The sequence below is a fragment of the Ovis canadensis genome, chromosome 25 (genome assembly GCF_042477335.2).
Source record: "Ovis canadensis isolate MfBH-ARS-UI-01 breed Bighorn chromosome 25, ARS-UI_OviCan_v2, whole genome shotgun sequence".
Taxonomy (NCBI): domain Eukaryota; kingdom Metazoa; phylum Chordata; class Mammalia; order Artiodactyla; family Bovidae; genus Ovis; species Ovis canadensis.
This window is the reverse complement of record NC_091269.1, coordinates 20,572,245-20,590,233: the sequence shown is the minus strand read 5'-3', so window position 1 is coordinate 20,590,233 and position 17,989 is coordinate 20,572,245. Positions and strand designations below refer to the sequence as shown.

The window sequence follows — 17,989 nt, the reverse complement described above, 5'->3', positions numbered from 1 at the left end:
GACCTCGGCTGCGAGGAAGTCTTGGGGTCCCCACGGGTGATTGCCAGCCCCAGGGCACCGCGTCCAGCCGGGGCTCGCCGGGCCCAAGGCTCACGCCCCCTCCCTTGCGCACGGGCCGCTCTCTGCGGTGTGTGACGGTCTGTGCCAGAGTGTCCGTCTCGGATGGGATGCCGTCCCCTGTGCCCTGTCCGTCTCCCGCTTTCCGTCTCGCTGTGGGTCGGTCGCTCTGTGTCTCCGTCTCTCTGGCTCTCCCTCCCTGGGTGTGCCTGCGCGCTCGTGTCTGTCTGTCTGTCTGCATCTGCATCTGCATCTGCATCAGCATCTGCCCTCTCGCCGTCTTGGGAGCCTGTCTCTGAACCTTCATCTCTTTGCGTCTCTGTCTCTCCTGACCCCCGGCCTGCCGTCCCTTCCTCTGGCCCCGGCCTCTCACGGGGGGGTGCTCTGGCCGTGGCCCTGGCTGACGAGCTTGCGCCGGCCGGCTGTCTCACTTGGCGTGGGTGCCTGCGAGTGTGTCTGTGTGCCTGTCCGTGTGGCTGCACGTCGCTCGTCTGCACCCTCAGCAAGGTCCGGTGCTTGGAGGGCGGCGTGGGGGCAAGGGGGGGGCCTCGGTAGGGCGAAGGGGTGGGGCTGACGAGCTCTGGTCGCCGGCGCTGGTGGCTGCAGGTGGGTTTGGGCACCGCGCAGGTGCCGGGCAGGATGGGCGCTCAGGGCCACGGCTGGGCTGCGCCTAGGCACGCAGGAGGCTCAGAGGACCGCGGGCCCCAGCGAGCCCCGAGGCCCTGGGCAGCGAACGCCTTGGGGAGGTGGGCGAGGGGCTGGGGGAGGGGCGGCGGCCCCCGAGCCGGGTGGTGCCTGGAGGGTCCCAGGGTGGGAGAGCGCCACGACCTCGGCGCCCCTCACTCCACCCTCCCCGCTACACCCACCGGCGGGCACACCCGGCCGGCTGCTCCCGGTCCCGGAAGCCCTGTGGTCCCCCGGGCCGGGCCGGCGGTGTGTTGGCCGGGGGGGGGGGGGGCGGGGACGTGGGCGGGGCCGGGGGGCGGGGCGGCGTGTGCCGGCCACCGGGCCGCCGGGAGTCCGGTCGCGGGTGGTGCAGCTCAAGTGCAGCGCGCGCTCCGTGGAGAGCTGGAGAGCTGCGGCCGCCGGCTGGCCCGGGCGGCAGTTCAGAGCGAAAGGCAGGCGCAGCGCAGGGCTCTTAGGGCCCCTGGCGGCAGCCGCCTCCGTCTACGGCCATACCACCCTGAATGCGCCCGATCTCGTCTGATCTCGGAAGCTAAGCAGGGTCGGGCCCGGTTAGTACTTGGATGGGAGACCGCCTGGGAATACCGGGTGCTGTAGGCTTTTTGTTGTTTCTGTTTTGCCCTGCCTCCCCTCTCCTTTAGCCCCCGGCCCCAGCCGCACCGCAAGCCGCACCAGCCGCTGGCCCCTGGCACCCCACCGCGCTCAGAGCCGCCGCCTGCCTTCCAGCCCCTCTCAGGTTGGCTGGCCGGGGCCCCGACTCCCGCTGCAGACCTGGGTTGCCTCCGCGCGGCCCGCGAGCCCCTCGGCTTTCGGCGTCCAGGAAACCAGAGGAACGGCGGCGGCGGGGGCGCGGGGGTCTCTGTCTGGGGCTCCCTTGGCAGGCCTCAGGCAATTCTGGGCGGGGCCGGGGCCCCAGCCCCACCCCCAGACGCATCCTGGCAGGCAACCTCGCGGTCTCCCGCAGGCGCGGGCGCACAACACACACACACACACACACACACACACACACACACACACCCTCACGCCCGCCCCCCTCCCCCCAAACACAGGCACACCTCCCGCAGCCCAGACAGGTCAAGAGCCGGAAACCACAAGTAAGGGAGACGGAGAAAGAGGGAGAGAGAGAGACAGCAAGAGGACCGCACAGGCTTCCAAAGCCCCGGCCGCCACACCCTCCCCCCTCCACTGTGGGTATCCACCCGGCCCCCCCAGTCGACCCGACCCCACCGTCGCCCACCGACACACTCACACGCACACTCTCTCCCACACTCACCCTCTGGCCTGGGGGCGGGGGCTGGGTCTCGCCTCAGGGAGCCAAGCCGAAGGGGACCTTTGAGACCTCGGCTGCGAGGAAGTCTTGGGGTCCCCACGGGTGATTGCCAGCCCCAGGGCACCGCGTCCAGCCGGGGCTCGCCGGGCCCAAGGCTCACGCCCCCTCCCTTGCGCGCGGGCCGCTCTCTGCGGTGTGTGACGGTCTGTGCCAGAGTGTCCGTCTCGGATGGGATGCCGTCCCCTGTGCCCTGTCCGTCTCCCGCTTTCCTTCTCGCTGTGGGTCGGTCGCTCTGTGTCTCCGTCTCTCTGGCTCTCCCTCCCTGGGTGTGCCTGCGCGCTCGTGTCTGTCTGTCTGTCTGCATCTGCATCTGCATCTGCATCTGCCCTCTCGCCGTCTTGGGAGCCTGTCTCTGAACCTTCATCTCTTTGCGTCTCTGTCTCTCCTGACCCCCGGCCTGCCGTCCCTTCCTCTGGCCCCGGCCTCTCACGGGTGGGTGCTCTGGCCGTGGCCCTGGCTGACGAGCTTGCGCCGGCCGGCTGTCTCACTTGGCGTGGGTGCCTGCGAGTGTGTCTGTGTGCCTGTCCGTGTGGCTGCACGTCGCTCGTCTGCACCCTCAGCAAGGTCCGGTGCTTGGAGGGCGGCGTGGGGGCAAGGGGGGGGCCTCGGTAGGGCGAAGGGGCGGGGCTGACGAGCTCTGGTCGCCGGCGCTGGTGGCTGCAGGTGGGTTTGGGCACCGCGCAGGTGCCGGGCAGGATGGGCGCTCAGGGCCACGGCTGGGCTGCGCCTAGGCCCGCAGGAGGCTCAGAGGACCGCGGGCCCCAGCGGGCCCCGAGGCCCTGGGCAGCGAACGCCTTGGGGAGGTGGGCGAGGGGCTGGGGGAGGGGCGGCGGCCCCCGAGCCGGGTGGTGCCTGGAGGGTCCCAGGGTGGGAGAGCGCCACGACCTCGGCGCCCCTCACTCCACCCTCCCCGCTACACCCACCGGCGGGCACACCCGGCCGGCTGCTCCCGGTCCCGGAAGCCCTGTGGTCCCCCGGGCCGGGCCGGCGGTGTGTTGGCCGGGGGGGGGGGGGGGGGGGGGGGGGGGGGGGCGGGGGGGGGGGCGGGGGCGCGGGGCGGCGTGTGCCGGTCACCGGGCCGCCGGGAGTCCGGTCGCGGGTGGTGCAGCTCAAGTGCAGCGCGCGCTCCGTGGAGAGCTGGAGAGCTGCGGCCGCCGGCTGGCCCGGGCGGCAGGTCAGAGCGAAAGGCAGGCGCAGCGCAGGGCTCTTAGGGCGCCTGGCGGCAGCCGCCTCCGTCTACGGCCATACCACCCTGAACGCGCCCGATCTCGTCTGATCTCGGAAGCTAAGCAGGGTCGGGCCCGGTTAGTACTTGGATGGGAGACCGCCTGGGAATACCGGGTGCTGTAGGCTTTTTGTTGTTTCTGTTTTGCCCTGCCTCCCCTCTCCTTTAGCCCCCGGCCCCAGCCGCACCGCAAGCCGCACCAGCCGCTGGCCCCTGGCACCCCACCGCGCTCAGAGCCGCCGCCTGCCTTCCAGCCCCTCTCAGGTTGGCTGGCCGGGGCCCCGACTCCCGCTGCAGACCTGGGTTGCCTCCGCGCGGCCCGCGAGCCCCTCGGCTTTCGGCGTCCAGGAAACCAGAGGAACGGCGGCGGCGGGGGCGCGGGGGTCTCTGTCTGGGGCTCCCTTGGCAGGCCTCAGGCAATTCTGGGCGGGGCCGGGGCCCCAGCCCCACCCCCAGACGCATCCTGGCAGGCAACCTCGCGGTCTCCCGCAGGCGCGGGCGCACAACACACACACACACACACACACACACACACACACACCCTCACGCCCGCCCCCCTCCCCCCAAACACAGGCACACCTCCCGCAGCCCAGACAGGTCAAGAGCCGGAAACCACAAGTAAGGGAGACGGAGAAAGAGGGAGAGAGAGAGACAGCAAGAGGACCGCACAGGCTTCCAAAGCCCCGGCCGCCACACCCTCCCCCCTCCACTGTGGGTATCCACCCGGCCCCCCCAGTCGACCCGACCCCACCACCGTCGCCCACCGACACACTCACACGCACACTCTCTCCCACACTCACCCTCTGGCCTGGGGGCGGGGGCTGGGTCTCGCCTCAGGGAGCCAAGCCGAAGGGGACCTTTGAGACCTCGGCTGCGAGGAAGTCTTGGGGTCCCCACGGGTGATTGCCAGCCCCAGGGCACCGCGTCCAGCCGGGGCTCGCCGGGCCCAAGGCTCACGCCCCCTCCCTTGCGCGCGGGCCGCTCTCTGCGGTGTGTGACGGTCTGTGCCAGAGTGTCCGTCTCGGATGGGATGCCGTCCCCTGTGCCCTGTCCGTCTCCCGCTTTCCGTCTCGCTGTGGGTCGGTCGCTCTGTGTCTCCGTCTCTCTGGCTCTCCCTCCCTGGGTGTGCCTGCGCGCTCGTGTCTGTCTGTCTGTCTGCATCTGCATCTGCATCTGCATCTGCCCTCTCGCCGTCTTGGGAGCCTGTCTCTGAACCTTCATCTCTTTGCGTCTCTGTCTCTCCTGACCCCCGGCCTGCCGTCCCTTCCTCTGGCCCCGGCCTCTCACGGGTGGGTGCTCTGGCCGTGGCCCTGGCTGACGAGCTTGCGCCGGCCGGCTGTCTCACTTGGCGTGGGTGCCTGCGAGTGTGTCTGTGTGCCTGTCCGTGTGGCTGCACGTCGCTCGTCTGCACCCTCAGCAAGGTCCGGTGCTTGGAGGGCGGCGTGGGGGCAAGGGGGGGGCCTCGGTAGGGCGAAGGGGCGGGGCTGACGAGCTCTGGTCGCCGGCGCTGGTGGCTGCAGGTGGGTTTGGGCACCGCGCAGGTGCCGGGCAGGATGGGCGCTCAGGGCCACGGCTGGGCTGCGCCTAGGCCCGCAGGAGGCTCAGAGGACCGCGGGCCCCAGCGGGCCCCGAGGCCCTGGGCAGCGAACGCCTTGGGGAGGTGGGCGAGGGGCTGGGGGAGGGGCGGCGGCCCCCGAGCCGGGTGGTGCCTGGAGGGTCCCAGGGTGGGAGAGCGCCACGACCTCGGCGCCCCTCACTCCACCCTCCCCGCTACACCCACCGGCGGGCACACCCGGCCGGCTGCTCCCGGTCCCGGAAGCCCTGTGGTCCCCCGGGCCGGGCCGGCGGTGTGTTGGCCGGGGGGGGGGGGGGGGGGGCGGGGACGTGGGCGGGGGCGGGGCGCGGGGCGGCGTGTGCCGGCCACCGGGCCGCCGGGAGTCCGGTCGCGGGTGGTGCAGCTCAAGTGCAGCGCGCGCTCCGTGGAGAGCTGGAGAGCTGCGGCCGCCGGCTGGCCCGGGCGGCAGGTCAGAGCGAAAGGCAGGCGCAGCGCAGGGCTCTTAGGGCGCCTGGCGGCAGCCGCCTCCGTCTACGGCCATACCACCCTGAACGCGCCCGATCTCGTCTGATCTCGGAAGCTAAGCAGGGTCGGGCCCGGTTAGTACTTGGATGGGAGACCGCCTGGGAATACCGGGTGCTGTAGGCTTTTTGTTGTTTCTGTTTTGCCCTGCCTCCCCTCTCCTTTAGCCCCCGGCCCCAGCCGCACCGCAAGCCGCACCAGCCGCTGGCCCCTGGCACCCCACCGCGCTCAGAGCCGCCGCCTGCCTTCCAGCCCCTCTCAGGTTGGCTGGCCGGGGCCCCGACTCCCGCTGCAGACCTGGGTTGCCTCCGCGCGGCCCGCGAGCCCCTCGGCTTTCGGCGTCCAGGAAACCAGAGGAACGGCGGCGGCGGGGGCGCGGGGGTCTCTGTCTGGGGCTCCCTTGGCAGGCCTCAGGCAATTCTGGGCGGGGCCGGGGCCCCAGCCCCACCCCCAGACGCATCCTGGCAGGCAACCTCGCGGTCTCCCGCAGGCGCGGGCGCACAACACACACACACACACACACACACACACACACACACACACCCTCACGCCCGCCCCCCTCCCCCCAAACACAGGCACACCTCCCGCAGCCCAGACAGGTCAAGAGCCGGAAACCACAAGTAAGGGAGACGGAGAAAGAGGGAGAGAGAGAGACAGCAAGAGGACCGCACAGGCTTCCAAAGCCCCGGCCGCCACACCCTCCCCCCTCCACTGTGGGTATCCACCCGGCCCCCCCAGTCGACCCGACCCCACCGTCGCCCACCGACACACTCACACGCACACTCTCTCCCACACTCACCCTCTGGCCTGGGGGCGGGGGCTGGGTCTCGCCTCAGGGAGCCAAGCCGAAGGGGACCTTTGAGACCTCGGCTGCGAGGAAGTCTTGGGGTCCCCACGGGTGATTGCCAGCCCCAGGGCACCGCGTCCAGCCGGGGCTCGCCGGGCCCAAGGCTCACGCCCCCTCCCTTGCGCACGGGCCGCTCTCTGCGGTGTGTGACGGTCTGTGCCAGAGTGTCCGTCTCGGATGGGATGCCGTCCCCTGTGCCCTGTCCGTCTCCCGCTTTCCGTCTCGCTGTGGGTCGGTCGCTCTGTGTCTCCGTCTCTCTGGCTCTCCCTCCCTGGGTGTGCCTGCGCGCTCGTGTCTGTCTGTCTGTCTGCATCTGCATCTGCCCTCTCGCCGTCTTGGGAGCCTGTCTCTGAACCTTCATCTCTTTGCGTCTCTGTCTCTCCTGACCCCCGGCCTGCCGTCCCTTCCTCTGGCCCCGGCCTCTCACGGGTGGGTGCTCTGGCCGTGGCCCTGGCTGACGAGCTTGCGCCGGCCGGCTGTCTCACTTGGCGTGGGTGCCTGCGAGTGTGTCTGTGTGCCTGTCCGTGTGGCTGCACGTCGCTCGTCTGCACCCTCAGCAAGGTCCGGTGCTTGGAGGGCGGCGTGGGGGCAAGGGGGGGGCCTCGGTAGGGCGAAGGGGCGGGGCTGACGAGCTCTGGTCGCCGGCGCTGGTGGCTGCAGGTGGGTTTGGGCACCGCGCAGGTGCCGGGCAGGATGGGCGCTCAGGGCCACGGCTGGGCTGCGCCTAGGCACGCAGGAGGCTCAGAGGACCGCGGGCCCCAGCGGGCCCCGAGGCCCTGGGCAGCGAACGCCTTGGGGAGGTGGGCGAGGGGCTGGGGGAGGGGCGGCGGCCCCCGAGCCGGGTGGTGCCTGGAGGGTCCCAGGGTGGGAGAGCGCCACGACCTCGGCGCCCCTCACTCCACCCTCCCCGCTACACCCCCCGGCAGGCACACCCGGCCGGCTGCTCCCGGTCCCGGAAGCCCTGTGGTCCCCCGGGCCGGGCCGGCCGTGTGTTGGCCGGGGCGGGGGGGGGCGGGGGACGTGGGCGGGGGCGGGGCGCGGGGCGGCGTGTGCCGGCCACCGGGCCGCCGGGAGTCCGGTCGCGGGTGGTGCAGCTCAAGTGCAGCGCGCGCTCCGTGGAGAGCTGGAGAGCTGCGGCCGCCGGCTGGCCCGGGCGGCAGGTCAGAGCGAAAGGCAGGCGCAGCGCAGGGCTCTTAGGGCGCCTGGCGGCAGCCGCCTCCGTCTACGGCCATACCACCCTGAACGCGCCCGATCTCGTCTGATCTCGGAAGCTAAGCAGGGTCGGGCCCGGTTAGTACTTGGATGGGAGACCGCCTGGGAATACCGGGTGCTGTAGGCTTTTTGTTGTTTCTGTTTTGCCCTGCCTCCCCTCTCCTTTAGCCCCCGGCCCCAGCCGCACCGCAAGCCGCACCAGCCGCTGGCCCCTGGCACCCCACCGCGCTCAGAGCCGCCGCCTGCCTTCCAGCCCCTCTCAGGTTGGCTGGCCGGGGCCCCGACTCCCGCTGCAGACCTGGGTTGCCTCCGCGCGGCCCGCGAGCCCCTCGGCTTTCGGCGTCCAGGAAACCAGAGGAACGGCGGCGGCGGGGGCGCGGGGGTCTCTGTCTGGGGCTCCCTTGGCAGGCCTCAGGCAATTCTGGGCGGGGCCGGGGCCCCAGCCCCACCCCCAGACGCATCCTGGCAGGCAACCTCGCGGTCTCCCGCAGGCGCGGGCGCACAACACACACACACACACACACACACACACCCTCACGCCCGCCCCCCTCCCCCCAAACACAGGCACACCTCCCGCAGCCCAGACAGGTCAAGAGCCGGAAACCACAAGTAAGGGAGACGGAGAAAGAGGGAGAGAGAGAGACAGCAAGAGGACCGCACAGGCTTCCAAAGCCCCGGCCGCCACACCCTCCCCCCTCCACTGTGGGTATCCACCCGGCCCCCCCAGTCGACCCGACCCCACCGTCGCCCACCGACACACTCACACGCACACTCTCTCCCACACTCACCCTCTGGCCTGGGGGCGGGGGCTGGGTCTCGCCTCAGGGAGCCAAGCCGAAGGGGACCTTTGAGACCTCGGCTGCGAGGAAGTCTTGGGGTCCCCACGGGTGATTGCCAGCCCCAGGGCACCGCGTCCAGCCGGGGCTCGCCGGGCCCAAGGCTCACGCCCCCTCCCTTGCGCGCGGGCCGCTCTCTGCGGTGTGTGACGGTCTGTGCCAGAGTGTCCGTCTCGGATGGGATGCCGTCCCCTGTGCCCTGTCCGTCTCCCGCTTTCCGTCTCGCTGTGGGTCGGTCGCTCTGTGTCTCCGTCTCTCTGGCTCTCCCTCCCTGGGTGTGCCTGCGCGCTCGTGTCTGTCTGTCTGTCTGCATCTGCATCTGCCCTCTCGCCGTCTTGGGAGCCTGTCTCTGAACCTTCATCTCTTTGCGTCTCTGTCTCTCCTGACCCCCGGCCTGCCGTCCCTTCCTCTGGCCCCGGCCTCTCACGGGTGGGTGCTCTGGCCGTGGCCCTGGCTGACGAGCTTGCGCCGGCCGGCTGTCTCACTTGGCGTGGGTGCCTGCGAGTGTGTCTGTGTGCCTGTCCGTGTGGCTGCACGTCGCTCGTCTGCACCCTCAGCAAGGTCCGGTGCTTGGAGGGCGGCGTGGGGGCAAGGGGGGGGCCTCGGTAGGGCGAAGGGGCGGGGCTGACGAGCTCTGGTCGCCGGCGCTGGTGGCTGCAGGTGGGTTTGGGCACCGCGCAGGTGCCGGGCAGGATGGGCGCTCAGGGCCACGGCTGGGCTGCGCCTAGGCCCGCAGGAGGCTCAGAGGACCGCGGGCCCCAGCGGGCCCCGAGGCCCTGGGCAGCGAACGCCTTGGGGAGGTGGGCGAGGGGCTGGGGGAGGGGCGGCGGCCCCCGAGCCGGGTGGTGCCTGGAGGGTCCCAGGGTGGGAGAGCGCCACGACCTCGGCGCCCCTCACTCCACCCTCCCCGCTACACCCCCCGGCAGGCACACCCGGCCGGCTGCTCCCGGTCCCGGAAGCCCTGTGGTCCCCCGGGCCGGGCCGGCCGTGTGTTGGCCGGGGCGGGGGGGGGGGCGGGGGACGTGGGCGGGGGCGGGGCGCGGGGCGGCGTGTACCGGCCACCGGGCCGCCGGGAGTCCGGTCGCGGGTGGTGCAGCTCAAGTGCAGCGCGCGCTCCGTGGAGAGCTGGAGAGCTGCGGCCGCCGGCTGGCCCGGGCGGCAGGTCAGAGCGAAAGGCAGGCGCAGCGCAGGGCTCTTAGGGCGCCTGGCGGCAGCCGCCTCCGTCTACGGCCATACCACCCTGAACGCGCCCGATCTCGTCTGATCTCGGAAGCTAAGCAGGGTCGGGCCCGGTTAGTACTTGGATGGGAGACCGCCTGGGAATACCGGGTGCTGTAGGCTTTTTGTTGTTTCTGTTTTGCCCTGCCTCCCCTCTCCTTTAGCCCCCGGCCCCAGCCGCACCGCAAGCCGCACCAGCCGCTGGCCCCTGGCACCCCACCGCGCTCAGAGCCGCCGCCTGCCTTCCAGCCCCTCTCAGGTTGGCTGGCCGGGGCCCCGACTCCCGCTGCAGACCTGGGTTGCCTCCGCGCGGCCCGCGAGCCCCTCGGCTTTCGGCGTCCAGGAAACCAGAGGAACGGCGGCGGCGGGGGCGCGGGGGTCTCTGTCTGGGGCTCCCTTGGCAGGCCTCAGGCAATTCTGGGCGGGGCCGGGGCCCCAGCCCCACCCCCAGACGCATCCTGGCAGGCAACCTCGCGGTCTCCCGCAGGCGCGGGCGCACAACACACACACACACACACACACACACACACCCTCACGCCCGCCCCCCTCCCCCCAAACACAGGCCCACCTCCCGCAGCCCAGACAGGTCAAGAGCCGGAAACCACAAGTAAGGGAGACGGAGAAAGAGGGAGAGAGAGAGACAGCAAGAGGACCGCACAGGCTTCCAAAGCCCCGGCCGCCACACCCTCCCCCCTCCACTGTGGGTATCCACCCGGCCCCCCCAGTCGACCCGACCCCACCGTCGCCCACCGACACACTCACACGCACACTCTCTCCCACACTCACCCTCTGGCCTGGGGGCGGGGGCTGGGTCTCGCCTCAGGGAGCCAAGCCGAAGGGGACCTTTGAGACCTCGGCTGCGAGGAAGTCTTGGGGTCCCCACGGGTGATTGCCAGCCCCAGGGCACCGCGTCCAGCCGGGGCTCGCCGGGCCCAAGGCTCACGCCCCCTCCCTTGCGCACGGGCCGCTCTCTGCGGTGTGTGACGGTCTGTGCCAGAGTGTCCGTCTCGGATGGGATGCCGTCCCCTGTGCCCTGTCCGTCTCCCGCTTTCCGTCTCGCTGTGGGTCGGTCGCTCTGTGTCTCCGTCTCTCTGGCTCTCCCTCCCTGGGTGTGCCTGCGCGCTCGTGTCTGTCTGTCTGTCTGCATCTGCATCTGCATCTGCATCTGCCCTCTCGCCGTCTTGGGAGCCTGTCTCTGAACCTTCATCTCTTTGCGTCTCTGTCTCTCCTGACCCCCGGCCTGCCGTCCCTTCCTCTGGCCCCGGCCTCTCACGGGTGGGTGCTCTGGCCGTGGCCCTGGCTGACGAGCTTGCGCCGGCCGGCTGTCTCACTTGGCGTGGGTGCCTGCGAGTGTGTCTGTGTGCCTGTCCGTGTGGCTGCACGTCGCTCGTCTGCACCCTCAGCAAGGTCCGGTGCTTGGAGGGCGGCGTGGGGGCAAGGGGGGGGCCTCGGTAGGGCGAAGGGGCGGGGCTGACGAGCTCTGGTCGCCGGCGCTGGTGGCTGCAGGTGGGTTTGGGCACCGCGCAGGTGCCGGGCAGGATGGGCGCTCAGGGCCACGGCTGGGCTGCGCCTAGGCCCGCAGGAGGCTCAGAGGACCGCGGGCCCCAGCGGGCCCCGAGGCCCTGGGCAGCGAACGCCTTGGGGAGGTGGGCGAGGGGCTGGGGGAGGGGCGGCGGCCCCCGAGCCGGGTGGTGCCTGGAGGGTCCCAGGGTGGGAGAGCGCCACGACCTCGGCGCCCCTCACTCCACCCTCCCCGCTACACCCACCGGCGGGCACACCCGGCCGGCTGCTCCCGGTCCCGGAAGCCCTGTGGTCCCCCGGGCCGGGCCGGCCGTGTGTTGGCCGGGGCGGGGGGGGGGGGGCCGGGACGTGGGCGGGGGCGGGGCGCGGGGCGGCTTGTACTGGCCACCGGGCCGCCGGGAGTCCGGTCGCGGGTGGTGCAGCTCAAGTGCAGCGCGCGCTCCGTGGAGAGCTGGAGAGCTGCGGCCGCCGGCTGGCCCGGGCGGCAGGTCAGAGCGAAAGGCAGGCGCAGCGCAGGGCTCTTAGGGCGCCTGGCGGCAGCCGCCTCCGTCTACGGCCATACCACCCTGAACGCGCCCGATCTCGTCTGATCTCGGAAGCTAAGCAGGGTCGGGCCCGGTTAGTACTTGGATGGGAGACCGCCTGGGAATACTGGGTGCTGTAGGCTTTTTGTTGTTTCTGTTTTGCCCTGCCTCCCCTCTCCTTTAGCCCCCGGCCCCAGCCGCACCGCAAGCCGCACCAGCCGCTGGCCCCTGGCACCCCACCGCGCTCAGAGCCGCCGCCTGCCTTCCAGCCCCTCTCAGGTTGGCTGGCCGGGGCCCCGACTCCCGCTGCAGACCTGGGTTGCCTCCGCGCGGCCCGCGAGCCCCTCGGCTTTCGGCGTCCAGGAAACCAGAGGAACGGCGGCGGCGGGGGCGCGGGGGTCTCTGTCTGGGGCTCCCTTGGCAGGCCTCAGGCAATTCTGGGCGGGGCCGGGGCCCCAGCCCCACCCCCAGACGCATCCTGGCAGGCAACCTCGCGGTCTCCCGCAGGCGCGGGCGCACAACACACACACACACACACACACACACACACACACACACACCCTCACGCCCGCCCCCCTCCCCCCAAACACAGGCACACCTCCCGCAGCCCAGACAGGTCAAGAGCCGGAAACCACAAGTAAGGGAGACGGAGAAAGAGGGAGAGAGAGAGACAGCAAGAGGACCGCACAGGCTTCCAAAGCCCCGGCCGCCACACCCTCCCCCCTCCACTGTGGGTATCCACCCGGCCCCCCCAGTCGACCCGACCCCACCGTCGCCCACCGACACACTCACACGCACACTCTCTCCCACACTCACCCTCTGGCCTGGGGGCGGGGGCTGGGTCTCGCCTCAGGGAGCCAAGCCGAAGGGGACCTTTGAGACCTCGGCTGCGAGGAAGTCTTGGGGGTCCCCACGGGTGATTGCCAGCCCCAGGGCACCGCGTCCAGCCGGGGCTCGCCGGGCCCAAGGCTCACGCCCCCTCCCTTGCGCACGGGCCGCTCTCTGCGGTGTGTGACGGTCTGTGCCAGAGTGTCCGTCTCGGATGGGATGCCGTCCCCTGTGCCCTGTCCGTCTCCCGCTTTCCGTCTCGCTGTGGGTCGGTCGCTCTGTGTCTCCGTCTCTCTGGCTCTCCCTCCCTGGGTGTGCCTGCGCGCTCGTGTCTGTCTGTCTGTCTGCATCTGCATCTGCATCTGCATCTGCCCTCTCGCCGTCTTGGGAGCCTGTCTCTGAACCTTCATCTCTTTGCGTCTCTGTCTCTCCTGACCCCCGGCCTGCCGTCCCTTCCTCTGGCCCCGGCCTCTCACGGGTGGGTGCTCTGGCCGTGGCCCTGGCTGACGAGCTTGCGCCGGCCGGCTGTCTCACTTGGCGTGGGTGCCTGCGAGTGTGTCTGTGTGCCTGTCCGTGTGGCTGCACGTCGCTCGTCTGCACCCTCAGCAAGGTCCGGTGCTTGGAGGGCGGCGTGGGGGCAAGGGGGGGGCCTCGGTAGGGCGAAGGGGCGGGGCTGACGAGCTCTGGTCGCCGGCGCTGGTGGCTGCAGGTGGGTTTGGGCACCGCGCAGGTGCCGGGCAGGATGGGCGCTCAGGGCCACGGCTGGGCTGCGCCTAGGCCCGCAGGAGGCTCAGAGGACCGCGGGCCCCAGCGGGCCCCGAGGCCCTGGGCAGCGAACGCCTTGGGGAGGTGGGCGAGGGGCTGGGGGAGGGGCGGCGGCCCCCGAGCCGGGTGGTGCCTGGAGGGTCCCAGGGTGGGAGAGCGCCACGACCTCGGCGCCCCTCACTCCACCCTCCCCGCTACACCCACCGGCGGGCACACCCGGCCGGCTGCTCCCGGTCCCGGAAGCCCTGTGGTCCCCCGGGCCGGGCCGGCGGTGTGTTGGCCGGGGGGGGGGGGGGGGGGGGGGGGCGGGGACGTGGGCGGGGGCGGGGCGCGGGGCGGCGTGTGCCGGCCACCGGGCCGCCGGGAGTCCGGTCGCGGGTGGTGCAGCTCAAGTGCAGCGCGCGCTCCGTGGAGAGCTGGAGAGCTGCGGCCGCCGGCTGGCCCGGGCGGCAGGTCAGAGCGAAAGGCAGGCGCAGCGCAGGGCTCTTAGGGCGCCTGGCGGCAGCCGCCTCCGTCTACGGCCATACCACCCTGAACGCGCCCGATCTCGTCTGATCTCGGAAGCTAAGCAGGGTCGGGCCCGGTTAGTACTTGGATGGGAGACCGCCTGGGAATACCGGGTGCTGTAGGCTTTTTGTTGTTTCTGTTTTGCCCTGCCTCCCCTCTCCTTTAGCCCCCGGCCCCAGCCGCACCGCAAGCCGCACCAGCCGCTGGCCCCTGGCACCCCACCGCGCTCAGAGCCGCCGCCTGCCTTCCAGCCCCTCTCAGGTTGGCTGGCCGGGGCCCCGACTCCCGCTGCAGACCTGGGTTGCCTCCGCGCGGCCCGCGAGCCCCTCGGCTTTCGGCGTCCAGGAAACCAGAGGAACGGCGGCGGCGGGGGCGCGGGGGTCTCTGTCTGGGGCTCCCTTGGCAGGCCTCAGGCAATTCTGGGCGGGGCCGGGGCCCCAGCCCCACCCCCAGACGCATCCTGGCAGGCAACCTCGCGGTCTCCCGAAGGCGCGGGCGCACAACACACACACACACACACACACACACACACACACACACACCCTCACGCCCGCCCCCCTCCCCCCAAACACAGGCACACCTCCCGCAGCCCAGACAGGTCAAGAGCCGGAAACCACAAGTAAGGGAGACGGAGAAAGAGGGAGAGAGAGAGACAGCAAGAGGACCGCACAGGCTTCCAAAGCCCCGGCCGCCACACCCTCCCCCCTCCACTGTGGGTATCCACCCGGCCCCCCCAGTCGACCCGACCCCACCGTCGCCCACCGACACACTCACACGCACACTCTCTCCCACACTCACCCTCTGGCCTGGGGGCGGGGGCTGGGTCTCGCCTCAGGGAGCCAAGCCGAAGGGGACCTTTGAGACCTCGGCTGCGAGGAAGTCTTGGGGGTCCCCACGGGTGATTGCCAGCCCCAGGGCACCGCGTCCAGCCGGGGCTCGCCGGGCCCAAGGCTCACGCCCCCTCCCTTGCGCACGGGCCGCTCTCTGCGGTGTGTGACGGTCTGTGCCAGAGTGTCCGTCTCGGATGGGATGCCGTCCCCTGTGCCCTGTCCGTCTCCCGCTTTCCGTCTCGCTGTGGGTCGGTCGCTCTGTGTCTCCGTCTCTCTGGCTCTCCCTCCCTGGGTGTGCCTGCGCGCTCGTGTCTGTCTGTCTGTCTGCATCTGCATCTGCATCTGCATCTGCCCTCTCGCCGTCTTGGGAGCCTGTCTCTGAACCTTCATCTCTTTGCGTCTCTGTCTCTCCTGACCCCCGGCCTGCCGTCCCTTCCTCTGGCCCCGGCCTCTCACGGGTGGGTGCTCTGGCCGTGGCCCTGGCTGACGAGCTTGCGCCGGCCGGCTGTCTCACTTGGCGTGGGTGCCTGCGAGTGTGTCTGTGTGCCTGTCCGTGTGGCTGCACGTCGCTCGTCTGCACCCTCAGCAAGGTCCGGTGCTTGGAGGGCGGCGTGGGGGCAAGGGGGGGGCCTCGGTAGGGCGAAGGGGCGGGGCTGACGAGCTCTGGTCGCCGGCGCTGGTGGCTGCAGGTGGGTTTGGGCACCGCGCAGGTGCCGGGCAGGATGGGCGCTCAGGGCCACGGCTGGGCTGCGCCTAGGCCCGCAGGAGGCTCAGAGGACCGCGGGCCCCAGCGGGCCCCGAGGCCCTGGGCAGCGAACGCCTTGGGGAGGTGGGCGAGGGGCTGGGGGAGGGGCGGCGGCCCCCGAGCCGGGTGGTGCCTGGAGGGTCCCAGGGTGGGAGAGCGCCACGACCTCGGCGCCCCTCACTCCACCCTCCCCGCTACACCCACCGGCGGGCACACCCGGCCGGCTGCTCCCGGTCCCGGAAGCCCTGTGGTCCCCCGGGCCGGGCCGGCGGTGTGTTGGCCGGGGGGGGGGGGGGGGGGGGGCGGGGCCGTGGGCGGGGGCGGGGCGCGGGGCGGCGTGTGCCGGCCACCGGGCCGCCGGGAGTCCGGTCGCGGGTGGTGCAGCTCAAGTGCAGCGCGCGCTCCGTGGAGAGCTGGAGAGCTGCGGCCGCCGGCTGGCCCGGGCGGCAGGTCAGAGCGAAAGGCAGGCGCAGCGCAGGGCTCTTAGGGCGCCTGGCGGCAGCCGCCTCCGTCTACGGCCATACCACCCTGAACGCGCCCGATCTCGTCTGATCTCGGAAGCTAAGCAGGGTCGGGCCCGGTTAGTACTTGGATGGGAGACCGCCTGGGAATACCGGGTGCTGTAGGCTTTTTGTTGTTTCTGTTTTGCCCTGCCTCCCCTCTCCTTTAGCCCCCGGCCCCAGCCGCACCGCAAGCCGCACCAGCCGCTGGCCCCTGGCACCCCACCGCGCTCAGAGCCGCCGCCTGCCTTCCAGCCCCTCTCAGGTTGGCTGGCCGGGGCCCCGACTCCCGCTGCAGACCTGGGTTGCCTCCGCGCGGCCCGCGAGCCCCTCGGCTTTCGGCGTCCAGGAAACCAGAGGAACGGCGGCGGCGGGGGCGCGGGGGTCTCTGTCTGGGGCTCCCTTGGCAGGCCTCAGGCAATTCTGGGCGGGGCCGGGGCCCCAGCCCCACCCCCAGACGCATCCTGGCAGGCAACCTCGCGGTCTCCCGAAGGCGCGGGCGCACAACACACACACACACACACACACACACACACACACACACACCCTCACGCCCGCCCCCCTCCCCCCAAACACAGGCACACCTCCCGCAGCCCAGACAGGTCAAGAGCCGGAAACCACAAGTAAGGGAGACGGAGAAAGAGGGAGAGAGAGAGACAGCAAGAGGACCGCACAGGCTTCCAAAGCCCCGGCCGCCACACCCTCCCCCCTCCACTGTGGGTATCCACCCGGCCCCCCCAGTCGACCCGACCCCACCACCGTCGCCCACCGACACACTCACACGCACACTCTCTCCCACACTCACCCTCTGGCCTGGGGGCGGGGGCTGGGTCTCGCCTCAGGGAGCCAAGCCGAAGGGGACCTTTGAGACCTCGGCTGCGAGGAAGTCTTGGGGTCCCCACGGGTGATTGCCAGCCCCAGGGCACCGCGTCCAGCCGGGGCTCGCCGGGCCCAAGGCTCACGCCCCCTCCCTTGCGCACGGGCCGCTCTCTGCGGTGTGTGACGGTCTGTGCCAGAGTGTCCGTCTCGGATGGGATGCCGTCCCCTGTGCCCTGTCCGTCTCCCGCTTTCCGTCTCGCTGTGGGTCGGTCGCTCTGTGTCTCCGTCTCTCTGGCTCTCCCTCCCTGGGTGTGCCTGCGCGCTCGTGTCTGTCTGTCTGTCTGCATCTGCATCTGCATCTGCATCAGCATCTGCCCTCTCGCCGTCTTGGGAGCCTGTCTCTGAACCTTCATCTCTTTGCGTCTCTGTCTCTCCTGACCCCCGGCCTGCCGTCCCTTCCTCTGGCCCCGGCCTCTCACGGGGGGGTGCTCTGGCCGTGGCCCTGGCTGACGAGCTTGCGCCGGCCGGCTGTCTCACTTGGCGTGGGTGCCTGCGAGTGTGTCTGTGTGCCTGTCCGTGTGGCTGCACGTCGCTCGTCTGCACCCTCAGCAAGGTCCGGTGCTTGGAGGGCGGCGTGGGGGCAAGGGGGGGCCTCGGTAGGGCGAAGGGGTGGGGCTGACGAGCTCTGGTCGCCGGCGCTGGTGGCTGCAGGTGGGTTTGGGCACCGCGCAGGTGCCGGGCAGGATGGGCGCTCAGGGCCACGGCTGGGCTGCGCCTAGGCACGCAGGAGGCTCAGAGGACCGCGGGCCCCAGCGAGCCCCGAGGCCCTGGGCAGCGAACGCCTTGGGGAGGTGGGCGAGGGGCTGGGGGAGGGGCGGCGGCCCCCGAGCCGGGTGGTGCCTGGAGGGTCCCAGGGTGGGAGAGCGCCACGACCTCGGCGCCCCTCACTCCACCCTCCCCGCTACACCCACCGGCGGGCACACCCGGCCGGCTGCTCCCGGTCCCGGAAGCCCTGTGGTCCCCCGGGCCGGGCCGGCGGTGTGTTGGCCGGGGGGGGGGGGGGGGGGGGGGGGGGGGCGGGGACGTGGGCGGGGGCGGGGCGCGGGGCGGCGTGTGCCGGCCACCGGGCCGCCGGGAGTCCGGTCGCGGGTGGTGCAGCTCAAGTGCAGCGCGCGCTCCGTGGAGAGCTGGAGAGCTGCGGCCGCCGGCTGGCCCGGGCGGCAGGTCAGAGCGAAAGGCAGGCGCAGCGCAGGGCTCTTAGGGCGCCTGGCGGCAGCCGCCTCCGTCTACGGCCATACCACCCTGAACGCGCCCGATCTCGTCTGATCTCGGAAGCTAAGCAGGGTCGGGCCCGGTTAGTACTTGGATGGGAGACCGCCTGGGAATACCGGGTGCTGTAGGCTTTTTGTTGTTTCTGTTTTGCCCTGCCTCCCCTCTCCTTTAGCCCCCGGCCCCAGCCGCACC

General features: G+C 71.7%; 9 non-coding genes across 9 annotated transcripts; all 9 read left to right on the top strand.

The window, feature by feature from the left end:
• Window positions 1–1,222: 1,222 nt before the first annotated feature.
• LOC138430662 (5S ribosomal RNA) lies at window positions 1,223–1,341 on the top strand. Its single transcript, XR_011253340.1, has one exon. It is a non-coding gene; the product is annotated as a 5S ribosomal RNA (ribosomal RNA).
• Window positions 1,342–3,305: 1,964 nt separating this feature from the next.
• Window positions 3,306–3,424, top strand: LOC138430549 (5S ribosomal RNA). Its single transcript, XR_011253241.1, has one exon. It is a non-coding gene; the product is annotated as a 5S ribosomal RNA (ribosomal RNA).
• Window positions 3,425–5,380: 1,956 nt separating this feature from the next.
• On the top strand, window positions 5,381–5,499 carry LOC138430547 (5S ribosomal RNA). Its single transcript, XR_011253240.1, has one exon. It is a non-coding gene; the product is annotated as a 5S ribosomal RNA (ribosomal RNA).
• Window positions 5,500–7,440: 1,941 nt separating this feature from the next.
• Window positions 7,441–7,559, top strand: LOC138430546 (5S ribosomal RNA). The gene has a single exon (XR_011253239.1). It is a non-coding gene; the product is annotated as a 5S ribosomal RNA (ribosomal RNA).
• Window positions 7,560–9,490: 1,931 nt separating this feature from the next.
• On the top strand, window positions 9,491–9,609 carry LOC138430545 (5S ribosomal RNA). Its single transcript, XR_011253238.1, has one exon. It is a non-coding gene; the product is annotated as a 5S ribosomal RNA (ribosomal RNA).
• A 1,946-nt stretch (window positions 9,610–11,555) lies between these two features.
• LOC138430605 (5S ribosomal RNA) lies at window positions 11,556–11,674 on the top strand. The gene has a single exon (XR_011253294.1). It is a non-coding gene; the product is annotated as a 5S ribosomal RNA (ribosomal RNA).
• A 1,963-nt stretch (window positions 11,675–13,637) lies between these two features.
• Window positions 13,638–13,756, top strand: LOC138430543 (5S ribosomal RNA). Its single transcript, XR_011253236.1, has one exon. It is a non-coding gene; the product is annotated as a 5S ribosomal RNA (ribosomal RNA).
• Window positions 13,757–15,716: 1,960 nt separating this feature from the next.
• LOC138430542 (5S ribosomal RNA) lies at window positions 15,717–15,835 on the top strand. Its single transcript, XR_011253235.1, has one exon. It is a non-coding gene; the product is annotated as a 5S ribosomal RNA (ribosomal RNA).
• A 1,974-nt stretch (window positions 15,836–17,809) lies between these two features.
• LOC138430541 (5S ribosomal RNA) lies at window positions 17,810–17,928 on the top strand. Its single transcript, XR_011253234.1, has one exon. It is a non-coding gene; the product is annotated as a 5S ribosomal RNA (ribosomal RNA).
• The last annotated feature ends 61 nt before the right edge of the window (window positions 17,929–17,989 follow it).